The 15738-nt window shown below is 42.6% G+C and overlaps 1 protein-coding gene and 1 pseudogene across 5 annotated transcripts in view; one reads left to right on the top strand and one right to left on the bottom strand.

Moving 5' to 3' along the window:
- CCR3 (C-C motif chemokine receptor 3) overlaps window positions 1–15738 on the bottom strand; it is a 141504-nt gene that overhangs the window by 106994 nt on the left and 18772 nt on the right. The window lies entirely within an intron of this gene.
- LOC102129788 (vascular endothelial growth factor receptor 1 pseudogene) lies at window positions 12934–14252 on the top strand (annotated as a pseudogene).

Raw genomic sequence — 15738 nt, 5'->3', positions numbered from 1 at the left:
CAGTGAGTGGAGATTGCGCCACTGAACTCCAGCCTGGGCAACAGAGCGAGACTCCATCTCCAGAAAAAAAGAACATACCTCAAAATGATAAGAACATACCATATATAACAGACCCACAGCCAATATCATACTGAATGGGCAAAAGCTGGAAGCATTCCTCTTGAAAAGCAGCACAAGAAAAAGATACCCCTCTCATCACTCCTGTTGAATATAGTATGAGAAGTTCCGGCCAAAGCAATCAGGCAAGAGAAAGAAAGTATTCAGATAGGAAGAAAGGAAGTCAAATTATCTTTGTTTGCAGATGACATGATCCTGTATCTAAGAAATCCCATTGTCTCATCCCAAAACCTTCTTAAGCTGATAAGCAACTTCAGCAATATCTCAGGATATAAAAATCAACGTGCAAAAAATTGCTAGCATCCCTCTACACCAATAACAGGCAAAGCAGAGAACCAAATCATGGATGAACTTCCATTCATAATTGCCACAAAAAGAATAAAATACTTAAGAACATAGCTAACAGGGGAAGTGAAGGATCTCTACAAGGAAAACTACAAACCACTGCTCAAAGCAATCAGTGATGACACAAATGGAAAAACGTTTCATGTTCATGGATAGGAAGAATCAATATTATAAAAATGACCATACTATTCAAAGCAATGTATAGATTCCACGCTATTCCCATTAAACTACCACTGACATTTTTCACAGAATTAGAAAAAACTATGTTAAAATTCACATGGAACCCAAAAAGAGCCCAAATAGCCAAGGCAATCCTAAGCAAAAGGAACAAAGCTGGAGACACCAAGCTACCCAACTTCAAACTATACTACAGGACTACAGTAACCAAAACAGCATAATACTGGTACAAGAACAGATATTTAGATCAATGGAACAGAATAGAGAGCCCAGAAATAATACCACACACCTACAACCATCTGATCTTTGACAAACCTAACAAAAACAAGCAATGGGGAAAGGATTCCTTATTTAATAAATGGTACTGGGAGAACTGGCTAGCCATATGCAGAAAATTGAGACTGGACCCTTCTTTATACCATATACAAAAATCAACTCAAGATAGATTAAAGACCTAAATCCCTTTAAACCTAAATGTCTTTGACATAAAACCCAAAACTATAAAAGCCCTAGAAGAAAACCTAGGCAACACCATTCAGGATATAGGCACAGGAAAAGATTTCATGACAAAAATGCCAAAAGCAATTGCAACAAAAGCAAAAATGTACAAATGGGATCTAATTAAACTAAAGAGCTTCTGTGCAGCAAAAGAAACTATTAATAGAGTAAACAGACAATCTACAGAATGGTAGAAAACTTTTGCAATCTATGCATCTGACAGAGGTCCAATATACAGCGTCTATAAGGAATTTTTAAAAATTTACAAGAAAAGAACAAACAATCTCATTAAAAAGTGGGAAAAGCACATGAACAGACACTTCTCAAAAGAAGACATACATGCAGCCAATGAACATATGAAAAAAAGTTCAACATCACTGATTATTAGAGAAATGTGAGATACCATCTCATACCAGTCAGAATGACTGTTATTAAAACGTCAAAAGACAACACATGCTGGTGAGGCTGTGGAGAAAAGGGAATGCTTTTACACTGTTGATGAGAGTGTAAATTAGTTCAGGCATTTTGGAGGACGTGTGGTGATTTCTGAAAGACCTAGAGGCAGAAATACCATTCAACCCAGCAATCCCATTACTGGGTATATACCAAGAGAAGTATAAATGTTTCCCTATTATAAAGACACATGCATGCGTATGTTCATTGTAGCACTATTCACAATAGCAAAGACACGGAATCGACCTAAATGCCCATCAATGATAGAGTGGATAAAGAAAATCTGGTACATGTATACCATGGAATACTATGCAGTCATAAAAAGGAATGAGATCATGTCCTTTGCAAGGAATGGATGGAGCTAGAGGCCCTTATCCTTAGCAAAATAACCTGGGAAAAGAAAATCAAATACCACATGTTCTCACTTACAAGTGAAAGCCAAATGATGAGAACACAGGAACACACAAAGGGGAACAACACACACTGGGGCCTACCAGAGGGCAGAGGGTGGAAGGAGGGAGAGGATCAGGAAAAATAACTAATGAATACTAGGCTTCATAATGGGGTGATGAAATAATCTGTACAACAAACCCCCATGACACATCCTTACCTATGTAACAAACCTGCATATCCTGCACATGTACCCCTAAACTTAAAATAGAATTTAAAAAATCAATTGCATTTTAATATACTAACAAATATACAAAAAGAAAAAATTAAAACACAATATGTTGGCAGGGAACAAAAGAATGAATACATAGAGCAAAGAGAAATTTAGGACATTGAAAATACTCTGAATGATATTATAATAGCAAATACATGTCATTATACATTTGTTCAAACCCAAAATTGTTCAATACCAAGAATGAACACCAAAGTAAACTGTAGACTTTGGGTGATTATGATGTGTCAGTGTAGATTCATCAGTTGTCAAAAATGCACTACTCTGGTGGAGGATGTTGATAATAGGAACCGTTATGCATGTGTCAGGGCAGGGGTAATATGGTGAATCTCTGTACCTTCCTTCCAATTTTGCTGTGAATTTAAAACTGTTCTTAACAAATTAAGTCTTTAAAAAACACATGCATACACACAATGCAATTTTGAATTGCTCCAAAGAAAATGAAATACTCAAAATCTAACAAAACATGTACAGGATCTCTATCCTGAAAATTACAAAATGCTGATTAAAGAAATCAAAGAAGACCTAAAGAAATATAGAGACATGTCATATTCATGAGTCAGAAGACTCAACAACAGACTCAACATTATAAAGATGTCAATTGCCTCATGTTACTGCAATTTATACCAAAATCCCAGAAAAGGTTTTTTGTTTGTTTGTTTCCTTTTTTTTTTTTTTTGAGATGGAGTCGCCCAGGCGGGAGTGCAGTGGCCGAATCTCAGCTCACTGCAAGCTCCGCCTCCCAGGTTTACGCCATTCTCCTGCCTCAGCCTCCCGAGTAGCTGGGACTACAGGCGCCCGCCACCTCGCCCAGGTAGTTTTTTTGTACTTTTTTAGTAGAGACGGGGTTTCACCGTGTTCACCAGGATGGTCTCGATCTCCTGACCTCGTGATCCACCCGTCTCGGCCTCCCAAAGTGCTGGGATTACAGGCTTGAGCCACCGCGCCCGGCCTTTTTTTTTTTTACAACAATTACAGACAACAATTGTAGAGAAGCTTATTGTTAAATTTACGTAGAAAGACACAGGACCTAGAGTAGCTAAAACGATTTTGAAAAAGAGACATAAAGTGTGAGGAATCACTCTGCCCAATGTTCAGGTCCACTATATAGCTACGATCACCAAGACAGTGCAGTACTGGCAGAGGGACAGACACCTGGACCAATGGAACAGAACAGAAAATCCAGGAATAGACCCATACACACATGGCCAATTGATTTTTAGCAGTTTTATTTATAACAGCCCAAAACTAGCAAGAACCCAAATATTCTTCAATAGATGGATGGTTAAACAAACTGTGGCACATCCGTACCATGGAATACTTCTAAGCAATAAAAAAGAGCAAAGCATTGGTACTTGCAACAACTTGGGTGAATCTCAGGGGAATTACATGCAGTGAAAAAGCTGATCTCAAATGTTTATATACTGTTCGATTCCATGTATATGAAATTCTTGAACTTAGTCATACAAGCAACAAGGAAATTAGGAAGCGAGCCAGGAGTTCTGAACAAGGGTTGGTTATAGAACTTGTCTCCCTTTCAGTTCAAGAAAAATGACTTCCCATTTCAGGACCCTGGAGGGTTTCAAATGTCCCCAGAACCTTGTGAATGCTTTTCTTCGGGATGATTTTAAAATGTCCCCATAGATGAGGGTGCAGAGAGCTGCTATACCTTCTGATTTCCACCTATCCACCTCTAAGCAGGCAAAACAGACTTCCATCAGCCTTCAGAGTGTGACAGGATTGTCCAGGTGTCCAGGCCAGCTGCCCCATACACGCTGGTGACCTAGTTCAGGCGGGAAATGTACTTTTAAAGGCCTGCTGTCCTTTCTCTACTGTGGTTCCACAAGCAGCCTGCCTTCTGGCTTCCCCATGGACTCTAGGCCTCCGGACTCCGTGTTCAAGGTTGCAGCCTTTGCATGATTTCAGGCTTTCAAGTGGAAGTTGAATCATTACAGCATAACCAAGAGGTCTTAGAGTGGGACCCTGACTGTCTCATTGGGTGAATATTTATGGAGGACCTACTGTGTGCCGAGCACTAATGCTAGAGGACACTGCAGGGAACAGGGCATGGTCTTCTGCCATCAGGTAGCTGGTGGGACATGAACAGCCCATTACAGCACAAGGAGATTAAACGCTCTGATGGGTGGGGTTGGAGAGACTTCCTGTAGGAAGTGTCATCTAAGCTGAGAGCTGAAGGATAATGGGAGTAGAGGTAGTTAGTATTCCAGGAGAGAGACCAAGCAGGAGAATCCAGGGGATCAAGCCACAGACTCCCGGTCTTCCTCCAAGAGGGCATGCAGATGTTGCTGTCTGTGGACCCTCAGGTCTGGGCTTTCTCTCTTTCTAAATCTACTGTCCTGGGAGCTCTGAAAAATCCAGCTAATAGCCGGACACCCACTCCAGCTTATAGCCAGACAAAGCAGCCATCAGGACAGCAGCTACCCAAATGTCTGCCCTCAGGAGCTGCAGTGACCTGTGGACTCTTTGGCCATTCCCAACCATTGATTTTCCTGCCCTCAATTCCAGGAGATTCTCTTTTACTCCTGAAGTGGTCCAATTGACCCCTTCCATGGTTTCCAGAAGGCCGTAGCCAGGTCCTGCAGAATGCATCCCTTTGTGGTGGCCATCTGTCATGCCACTATCAGGCAGCAAAACATAAAATAAAGCTTGCAGTGTCATATGCAAGGGTTAAGGAATAGGCTTTATTGGGAAATGGGGAAATATTCAAGCCAGTGTCAGCAAGAGAGAGCAGGTGGCTCCTCGGGACCTCCCTCATACCACAGAGAGTTGTGCAGAGGGCCTGGCCAAGCCACTGGCTGGGCAGCATGAGTGAGGATTCCACAGAAAGACCATGCTGCCCATTGCTCTCACTTCCTGTGGGGCAGGTAGGAGAGCAAGTTGGTCAGAATGCATGGGGGTCTGGCAGTCTGGATGTGGATGCCAGTTATTTATGAAAGTGTCCAGAAGGCCGGGTGCGGTGGCTCACGCCTATAATCCTAGCACTTTGGGAGGCCGAAGCAGGCAGATTGCCTGAACTCAGGAGTTCGAGACCAGCCTGGGCAACATGGCAAAATCTTGTCTCTACTAAAAATACAAAAAAAAAAAAAAAAAAAAAAAAAAAAATTAGCCGGGTGTGGTGGCGGGTGCCTTTAATCCCAGGTACTCAGGAGCCTGAGAATTGCTTGAATTGGAGGTTGCAGTGAGTGGAGATCGTGCCACTGCACTCCAGCCTGGGCGACAGAGCAAGACTCTGTCTCAAAAAACAAAAAAAAAGAAAAGAAAGTGTCCAGAAATGCCCACTGCTGGGCACTTGGAGGCCTCAGGGACCATAGAAACATGCTACTTCTCTAATGTAGGAGACTCCTAGGGCAGCCCCTCCTCTGGGAAGAAGGAGTATCCCTAATTCCAATATACTCGTTGTCCAGGTAACCCAGAATGAGCATTATTGTATTATTTGGGAGTAGATTTAATTTGCTTGCTATTGTATTTATAGCATCCAGCCTAGGGGTTTGGCACATAGTAGACACCTAAAAATATTTCTTGAGTGACTGAATAAACAACTTAAAAGTTCTCATGTGTCCATCCTTATTGAAGGACCTCGGTTCTGCCACCCTGTGCTTCTGTCTTTGATTCCTTTTCCTGACCCAGCGTTGCCCCAGATCCAGCTTCTGCTCTGGGGCCTGACGCTTTATCCCCTGTTCTTCATGACCCACAGAGTTCCAGCAGGAAGGACCAGACCCTGCCAGGAGGGAGGGGAGAGGTGGGAGGAGACGGGCCAATCTGGAGGGAGGGGCAGAGAGAGAGGAGGTGTGCAGAATAGAAGCCTGCACCACCAGGCAGCCACAGAGGGGTGCTGGGGTCGGGGTTACCAATTATAAAATGAAGCTTGAAGAAACCTTGAAACCACCAACTAAATGTCCATTCCTGTGTGCTGACAAATGAATCACTCAGCTAGTCTTCGATCTGGAAAATAGTCCAGAAACAGGCAAACACACAGCCTGCATGTTGGGGATTAATTTTAAAAAATAAATAAATACGGTGGCTCACGCCTGTAATCCCAGCACTTTGGGAGGCCGAGGCGGGCGGATCACGAGGTCATGTGATCGAGACCATCCTGGCTAACACGGTGAAACCCCGTCTCTACTAAAAATATAAAAAATTAGCCGGGCGTGGTAGCGGGCGCTTGTAGTACCAGCTACTCAGGAGGCTGAGGCAGGAGAATGACGTGAACCAAGGAGGCAGAGCTTGCAGTCAGCCAAGATTGTGTCACTGCACTCCAGCCTGGGCGACAGAGGGAGACTCCGTCTCAAAAAATAAAAATAAATAAATAAATAAACTATTTTTAGAACAATTTTAGAGTCACAAAAAAGGTGTAAAGATAGTATTGAGAGTTCCCATAAGACCACTCCCAGTTTTCCCTATTATTAACCCCTCACATTGGTATGATACATTTGTTACAATTAATGAGCCAACACTGATCATATTATTATTAATTAAAGTCATACTTTATTGAGATTTCTTTAGTTTTTACCTAGCATTCCTTTCCCTATATCCAGGATGCCACATTACATTTAGTAGCTGTGTCTCTTTCGGCTCATCTTGGCTGTGACAGTTTTTCAGACCTTCCTTCTATTGGTGAACTTGACAGTTTTGGTAGTGCTGGTCAGGTATGTTGTAGCGTATCCCTCAAGTGGGATTCCTCTAACGTTTTTCTCATAATTAGACTGGAGGCATGGGTTTTGGGGATGAAGACCACAAAGCACAGTGCCCATCTCATCACATGATATCAAGAGCACAGACAATCAACATCCCTCACGCCTGTTAATACCAACTGGTCATCTGGCTGAGGTAGTATTTTTCAAGATTCTTCACTGTAAAGTACTCTTTTTTTCCCTGAAGTGGATTTTTGAAGTATGATTGACAAATAAAAATTGTTTATATTTAAGGTATACAGCATGATGTTTTGATATACATATGCATTGTGAATGATTTCCACAATCAAGCTAATCAACATATGCATCATCTCACATACTTATCACTGTCGTGGGAACACTTAAGATCTACACTGTTAATGAATTTCAAGTATACAATACAGCAGGGATCCTTAGCCCCTGGACCATGGACCAGTACTTGTCCATGCCCTGTTAGGAACTGGGCCGCACAGCAAGAGGTGAGCAGCAGGGCAAGCCAGCATTACCACCTGAACTCCACCTCCTGTCAGATCAGTGGCAGCATTAGATTCTCATAGGACCTTTAACCCTATCGTGAACTGTGCATATGAGGGATCTAGGTTGCACACTCCTTATGAGAATCTAATGCCTGGTATCTGAGGTGAAACAGTTTCATCCCAAAACCGTTCCTGCCGCACTGGGTCTTTGGAAAATTTGTCTTCCATGAAACTGGTCCCTGGTGCCAGAAAGGTTGGGAACTGCTGCAATACAGTATTACTAATGATCATCACCATACTGTACATTAGGTCCCCAGAACTTACTCTTAACTGAAAGTTTGTACCATTTGGCCAACATGTCCACAAGGGGGTTGATTTTCATTGGTTTTGTTGTTATACCATGATCCAGGAAGGTGTCAAGGGCACCAGCAGGCAGCTGTTCCCATCACCACAGACATTGCTGAATTACTAAGCTGACATGCATGCACGTCCAACCCTCCTTCCCTCACTCATACCAGTGGATAAATCAGGGCTCTTTGTACCCCCACTGGGCCCTGCAAATTTCTACCCCCAGGAGTGGAAGTTTGGCTTGGAGTGGCAGCTCTGAGAGCTGTTGTGTCTGGGGACTACTGCTCTGCTGGTTGTGTCAGGGAACAAAGCCCAGGCCTGATGAATGGACACCTGCAACCTCCCTGGGAAGTGCCAGAAATCTTGTGAAATAAGACTTGGTAGAAGATTTAGTAGCTTTTTGACAAGTAGGCAGGAGCTCAAGGTCATCAAATTATGGACATGAATGTCAACAAGAGCACACTTGTCGATGCCCATTGGTAAAGCCCAAAATGCTAAGGGTACATGTGTATAATTTTTTAAAACTGCATCCTCTTGTCATATTATGGCTTTTGTAGAGGGCAGCAACTCTCTCTTTTACTTCCTTCAGAACTCCCCAGCACAGAACTCGCTCTGCATAAGGTGAACACCTTCTAGATGGTCTGATATGTGCTTGGTCAAATAAGACTAAAGTTATCTTGTGGCTGATTAATAAGGAACTCGTGGGGGTTTTTTAAATATATAAATGACTGAATGATGGAAGAATTACTTAAGATCTTTTAGTGGTAAACCTCATTTCCTGTATTTGGAATTTGATTTTTATTTCCATCTGAGCTTATGAGTGTGTAGATTTTAGAAGCCAGCCCTGGCTTCTCTCAATTAAAAGAAATGTAGGTTAATATTCCTTAAGGAATTTCTTTTCTGGACTTTTTGAGGAGTTTCAATACAATAGAAAACACAAAGTGAACATGTACAAAGTAAGAAACCATTAAACTTTAGTCCACGATGGTGTCTGACTAGCAGCAGTGATGTGAGTTGTTTTAATGTTAATACCATCGTATTTGGATGCCTTATACTCCTTATATAGCCATAGGCCCCACTTCTCTTTGTTGTCTGTAACCACACATGTACCCCTGCTGGTCCCCATAGATGCTTTAGTGTACAACTGCTGCACTAGAGACTCCTGCCACCCTCAAGATGAAAGGCAACCACAAGTGCTTCCAAGAATGAGCACCTTCTGCTTAAAGGAAAGAGACCTCTTATAAAGACACTATGGGAGGCTGAATGCTTGCCCCCAAGTATACCCAGGCTCTAATCCCTGGAACCTGTGAACTTATATAGCAAAAGGGGACTTGCAGGTGTGATTAAGTCAAGGATCTTGAGATGGGGAGATTATCCTGCTAAGCCTTAAACACAATCACAAGAATATAAGAAGAAGATAGAGGGAGATCTGACTACTAATGAAGAAAAGGCAATGTGACAACAAAAGTAGAGATGGGAGTGATGCAGCCACAAGCCAAGGAATGCCATCAGCCAAGAAAAGTTGAAAGAGACAAAGAATAGATTTTCCTCTGGAGTATCCAGAAGGAGACAGCCCTCCCAGCACCTTGATTTTAGTCCCATGAGGTTCATTTCAAACTTCTGGCCTCCACAACTGTAAGAGAATACATTTGCACTAATTTAAGTCACTGAATTTGTGTTAATTTGTTACAGCAGCAATGGGAAAATAATACAGACACCATGTTCACAATTTCCTAGAGCTAGCCATCCAATCTATTAGGAGTCAGCGCTTTACTCCTCTTTTTCCATCCAGACACTTGATACCACGATGTCCTCACAGCATCTGATTTTTTAGCATTTAAAATTTCAGAGACTAGGATTGCAACCCCTGCCTTTTTCTGTTTTGCATTTGCTTGGTAGATCTTCTTCCATCCCTTTATTTTGAGCCTATGTGTGTTTCTGCATGTGAGATGGGTCTCCTGAATACAGCACACTGATGGGTCTTGACTCTTTATCCAATTTGCCAGTCTGTGTCTTTTAATTGGACCATTTAGTCCATTTACATTTAAGGTTAATATTGTTATGTGTGAACTTGATCCTGTCATTATGATATTAGCTGGTTATTTTGCTCATTAGTTGACGTAGTTTCTTCCTAGCATCGATGGTCTTTACATTTTGGCATGTTTTTGCAATGGCTGATACCGGTTGTTCCTTTCCATGTTTAGTGCTTCCTTCAGGATCTCTTCTAGAGCAGGCCTGGTGGTGATAAAATCTCTCAGCATTTGCTTGTCTGTAAAGGATTTTATTTCTCCTTCACTTATGAAGCTTAGTTTATCTGGATATGAAATTCTGGGTTGAAAATTCTTTTAAGAATTTGAGTTTTTGCAATCTACTCATCTGACAAAGGGCTAATATCCAGAACCTACAAAGGACTCAAACAAACTTACAAGAAAAAAACAAACAACCCCATCAAAAAGTGGGCAAAGGATATGAACAGACACTTCTCAAAAGAAGACATTCATACAGCCAACAGACACATGAAAAAATGCTCATCATCACTCGCCATCAGAGAAACGCAAATCAAAACCACAATGAGATACCATCTCACACCAGTTAGAATGGCAATCATTAAAAAGTCAGGAAACAACAGGTGCTGGAGAGGATGTGGAGAAACAGGAACACTTTTACACTGTTGGTGGGACTGTAAACTAGTTCAACGATTGTGGAAAACAGTGTGGCAATTCCTCAGGGATCTAGAATTAGAAATACCATTTGACCCAGCCATCCCCTTACTGGGTATATACCCAAAGGATTATAAATCATGCTGCTATAAAGACACAAGCACACGTATGTTTATTGAGGCACTATTCACAATAGCAAAGACTTAGAATCAACTCGAATGTCCATCAGTGACGGACTGGATTAAGAAAATGTGGCACATATACACCATGGAATAATATGCAGTCATAAAAAAAGGAGATCGTGTCCTTTGTAGGGACATCCTGGCAACTGGAAACCATCATTCTTGCAAACTATCGCAAGAACAGAAAACCAAACACTGCATGTTCTCACTCATAGGTGGGAATTGAACAATGAGATCACCTGGACACAGGAAGGGGAACATCACACATCAGGGCCTATTGTGGGGATGGGGGAGTGGGGAGGGATAGCATTAGGAGATATGCCTGATGTAAATCATGAGTTAATGGGTGCAGCACACCAACATGGCACATGTATACATATGTAACAAACCTGCACATTGTGTACATGTATCCTAGAACTTAAAGTATAATAAAAAATAAAAAATAGAAAAATAAAATTTCATTTCCGAATTGTTTGGCAACTGTTGAGCAAGACATTACAAGACTAGAGTCAAAATGCTCTCAATTTTTCGGTTCCACATTTGACCCCTTTGGAGACTAAAACACTCTGCAGAATGTTAATTCCAGTGCAGGAATACCCTCTGCAATGGGTCAACGGAAGGTCATCCAGCCCCTTTCACATTCCCCTTCAGTAACTAGGACCTCGCTTTTTTCCATTTGTTCACAAGGACAAGGTGCCCTTATTCTGAGTCAGCTAACATCTGAGTAGCCCAAGACCTAATAACTGAACAGCAGATACTGAAGACATAAAAGCATCTGGAAAAAGACCAGAATCAGAATTGAGACCTTATTTCTAACGCTCCACATCTAAAAGAGTTGGCCAACTACTTAGTGTAATGGGGCTGCTGAATTACATGTGTGGTGATCATTGTATATATTCCAAAACCAGTTGTACATTCCGCCCAAAGATAACCTATCCACAGTGAGGCTTTGATTCTTCCCAAGTGCTGGGTAGATGGCAGGAGAGTAGACTACATTTGTTTTCTAAGCCTGGGAATAATCAGCTCTTCACAATCAGTTTTGTAGCAAGTGTCTCAAGATCAGCTCTTATTAGCCTATTTGTAAAGTAGGCCTTTTTTACTTATGACCTAGTCACAAAGTAGTTATTTCCCTTGAACTGATATCCATCAACAGCTCTTACCATCTCATTTTTGTATGTGGCTATTTTTTAAAGTATCAGAGCACTCCCAGATTTACTTTCTTTCTCCTTAAATTTCATCTTGTTATTTTCAGTTCAGTGACCCAGTCTGTCAAGATCCATTTGAAACTTCACCATTGCCACTCACCTTCACATTAGCGATCCTAACCTGTGTTTTCTTCCTCAAAATTGACTAAGCAGTAAATGTTGCATAGAACATTATTCTGTAATCAATTATAAAATAATCTCTGTAAGAGAACTAAAAATTTAACTGGCATTCTTGAGCTGTGCCCACTTCCCCTCCTTTGAGGAAGCCAAAGATCAATGCCATAAAGATCAAAGTAATGCAACGTTCCCTGACCTGGGCATCACTGCTGGCAGTAGTGGGCACAGAGGTGGGTCATGGGTCATGGAGCCTGGGGTGTGCTCGTGGGTGTGTACATGGGTGTGCAAAAGGGAAAAAGGAAGAGGACTTCTGTGGGTCTCATCAAGAAAGAACAGAAGGAAGGAGACCTAGGAGGGCAGAACTGAGTGGAGACCAGGGACAGCTGATGCCAAGACCTCTTGAGATGTCCTGTAACCACTTCCACAAAGTTAATTTTGTGATCTGCTTTCTGTTTCTCTGCATTTCAATACATAGTATTATTTGGAAAGGAGTCTGTGTCCTTTCAGATCCTGCAGAGCGAAGGAGAAGAGGAAGAATCTCTGCCAAGAGGAAGCAGAGGCAGTGAAAGCTCATTGTGGGCCAAATCCAAAGCAGTGGAGGGAGGCAGGTGCTGCCTGGAGCCTCCTTTGGCACAGCGCCCCTGCCCCACAGGGGAGGCTGCAGGATGGAGTAGGAGGCAAAGGCCTCTGCACCTTCAGTTGCACGCTGCCGTCAACAACAGTTCTGGACAGGTGTCTCCGACATATGAATATGCATTTGTTTATTTTTACAGATGTGTTCTACTGTGGTAGTATCTTATGTGTAGAATAAAACACAAAAAAGAAGATAAGGGGTTGTGTGCCCAGCCCGGGGATGCAGTGGAAACGCAGGGCAGGGAGAGGAGGCCTTCAGGGCACCACACGGGCCCCACAGTGCAGCCGGACTTCCTTCTCAACCCTCTTGCTTCCTTCAGACCGGGGTCAGGTCAGCAAACCAAGGGCCTCTGATGGTGATTGTTGAATACTGCAAATATGGAAATCTATCCAACTACCTCAAGAGCAAACATGACTTATTTTTTCTCAACAAGGATGTGGCATTACACATGGAGCGTAAGAAAGAAAAAAATGGAGCCAGGCCTGGAACAAGGCAAGAAACCAAAACTAGATAGCATCACCAGCAGCAAGAGCTTTGGGAGCTCCAGGTTTCAGGAAGTAAAAATCTGAGTGATGCTGATGAAGAAGAGGATGGGCTCATCACTATGGAAGATCTGATTTCTTACAGTTTTCAAGTGGCCAGAGGCATGAAGTTTCTGTTTTCCAGGAAGTGCATTCATCGGGACCTGGCAGCAAGAAACATTCTTTTACCTGAGAAAAATGTGGTGAAGATTTGTGATTTTGGCCTTGCCCAGGATATTTGTAAGAACCCTGATTATGTGAGAAAAGGAGGTACTTGACTTCCTCTGAAATGGATGGCTCTTGAATCTATCTTTGACAAAATCTACAGCACCAAGAGCGACGTGTGGTCTTACGGAGTATTGCTGTGGGAAATCTCCTAAGGAGGGTCTCCATACCCAAGAGTGCAAATGGATGAGCACTTCTGCACTTGCCTGAGGGAAGGCATGAGGATGAGAGCTGCTGAGTACTCCACTCCTGAAATCTATCAGATCATGCTGGACTGCAGGCACAAAGACCCAAAACAAAGGCCAAGGTTTGCAGAATTTGTGGAAAAACCAGGTGATTTGCTTCAAGCAAATGTATAACAGGATGGTAAAAACTACATCCCACTCAATGCCATACTGACAGGAAATAGTTGGTTTACATACTGAACTCCTGCCTTCTCTGAGGACTTGTTCAAGGAAGGTATTTCAGCTCTGAAGTTTAATTCAGGAAGCTCTGATGATGTCAGATATGTAAATACTTTCAAGTTCATGAGCCTGGAAAGAATCAAAACCTTTGAAGAACTTTTACCAAATGCCACCTCCATGTTTGATGACTACCAGGGGGACAGCAGGGCTCTGCTGGACTTTCCCATGCTGAAGCGCTTCACCAGGACTGACAGCAAACCCAAGGCCTCGCTCAAGATTGACTTGAGACTAACTAGTAAAAGTCAGGAGTTGGGGCTTTCTGATGTCAGCAGGCCCAGTTCCGCCATTCCAATAGTGGGCACATCTGTGAAGGCAAGCGCAGGTTCACCTACCACAACGCCAAGCTGGAAAGGAAGATGGCGTGCTGCTCCCTGCCCCTCTGGGAGTTGTAGTTGGCTACAACTCGGTGGTCTTGTATTCCACTCATCTAGAGTTTGACACAAAGCCTTATTTCTAGAAGCACATGTGTATTTACACCCCCAGAAAACTAGCTTTTGCCAGTATTATGCATATATAAGTTTACACCTTTACCTTTCCATGGGAGCCAGCTGCCTTTTGTAATTTTTTAACAGTGCTTTTTTTTTTTTTTTTTTTTTTTGACTAACAAGAATGTTAACTCCAGACAGAGAAATAGTGACAAGTGAAGAACACTACTGCTAAATCCTTATGTTACTCAGCGTTAGAGAAATCCTTTCTAAGCCCAATGACTTCCCTGCTCCAACACCCGAGACCTCAGGGCATGTAGGACCAGTGTGATTCACGAACTGCACTGATCACGCAAGGCATCATGGACTCCACTGGGCCAGTTCCGCAGCCCAAAACCCAGGGCAACAAGCCCTTTAGCCCCAGGGATCTCTGGCTGGCCTGAGCAATGGCTCAGGAGTCCTCTAGCAGGCCTAAGACACGTGAGGAGGAAAAGGAAAAAAGCAGAAAACAAGGGAGAAAAGAGAAACCGGGAGAAGGCATGAGAAAGAATTTGAGACGCACCATGTGGGTGGGGAGGGGGACAGGGCAATGCCATTTCAGAGGCTTCCCAGCTCTGACCCTTCTACATTTGAGGGCCCAGCCAGGAGCAGACAGGACAGAGAAGAGGGGACATTTTCTGGATTCTGGGAGACAAGAAAAGGATAAACATCTTTTTTGGAGTTAAAACAAATTTTAAAACTATACCTACGGAACTGGTTCTATGTCTATTCCCATGTGTGGCATGATTTGATTTATAGCACTGAGGGTGGTGCTCAACTCTGAGCCCATACTTTTGGCTCCTCTAGTAAGATGCACTGAAAACTTATCCAGAGCTATGTGGTCTTCATGGCATGATGGTCTTACACTTAAAATGTCACATTCTATTTCAAGTATTAATATATAGTCCAGACACTTAACTCAATTTCTTGGTATTATCCTGTTTTGCACAGTTAGTTGTGAAAGAAAGCTGAGAAGAATGAAAATGCAGTCCTAAGGAGGGTTTTATCTATACCAAAATTAGGACTGATGGAGGAAAAAGGTCAATAAGGTTGAGGGAAAACCCCGTCTCTATACCAACCAAACCAATTCACCAACACAGCTGGGACCCGAAACACAGGAAGTCAGTCATTTTTCCTTTTCATTGTATGGGGATTCCACTGTCTCATACTAATCTGGAAAGGTGTGGAAGAGCATTAGCTGATGCAATATTAAGCACTTTAAGCTTCTTGAGAAAAAAGGTGGTATGCAATTTATGCAAGATATTTCTACAGTTGGGACACAGGATATTAGGTAATGAGCCATCAGGAGAAGAAAAGCCCATTTTCAACTGCTTTGAAACTTGCCTGGGGTCTGAGCATGATGGGAATAGGGAGACAGGGTAGGAAAGAATGCCTACTCTTCAGGGTGGGCCTTGGATTGCTAAGCTGGCTGTGATGCTACTTATGCAAGTTAGGGTCTATGTATTTAGAATGTCTGCA

This window comes from Macaca fascicularis, chromosome 2 (assembly GCF_037993035.2).
Source record: "Macaca fascicularis isolate 582-1 chromosome 2, T2T-MFA8v1.1".
Lineage (NCBI taxonomy): Eukaryota > Metazoa > Chordata > Mammalia > Primates > Cercopithecidae > Macaca > Macaca fascicularis.
This window is presented reverse-complemented; position numbering and strand designations above follow the sequence as displayed.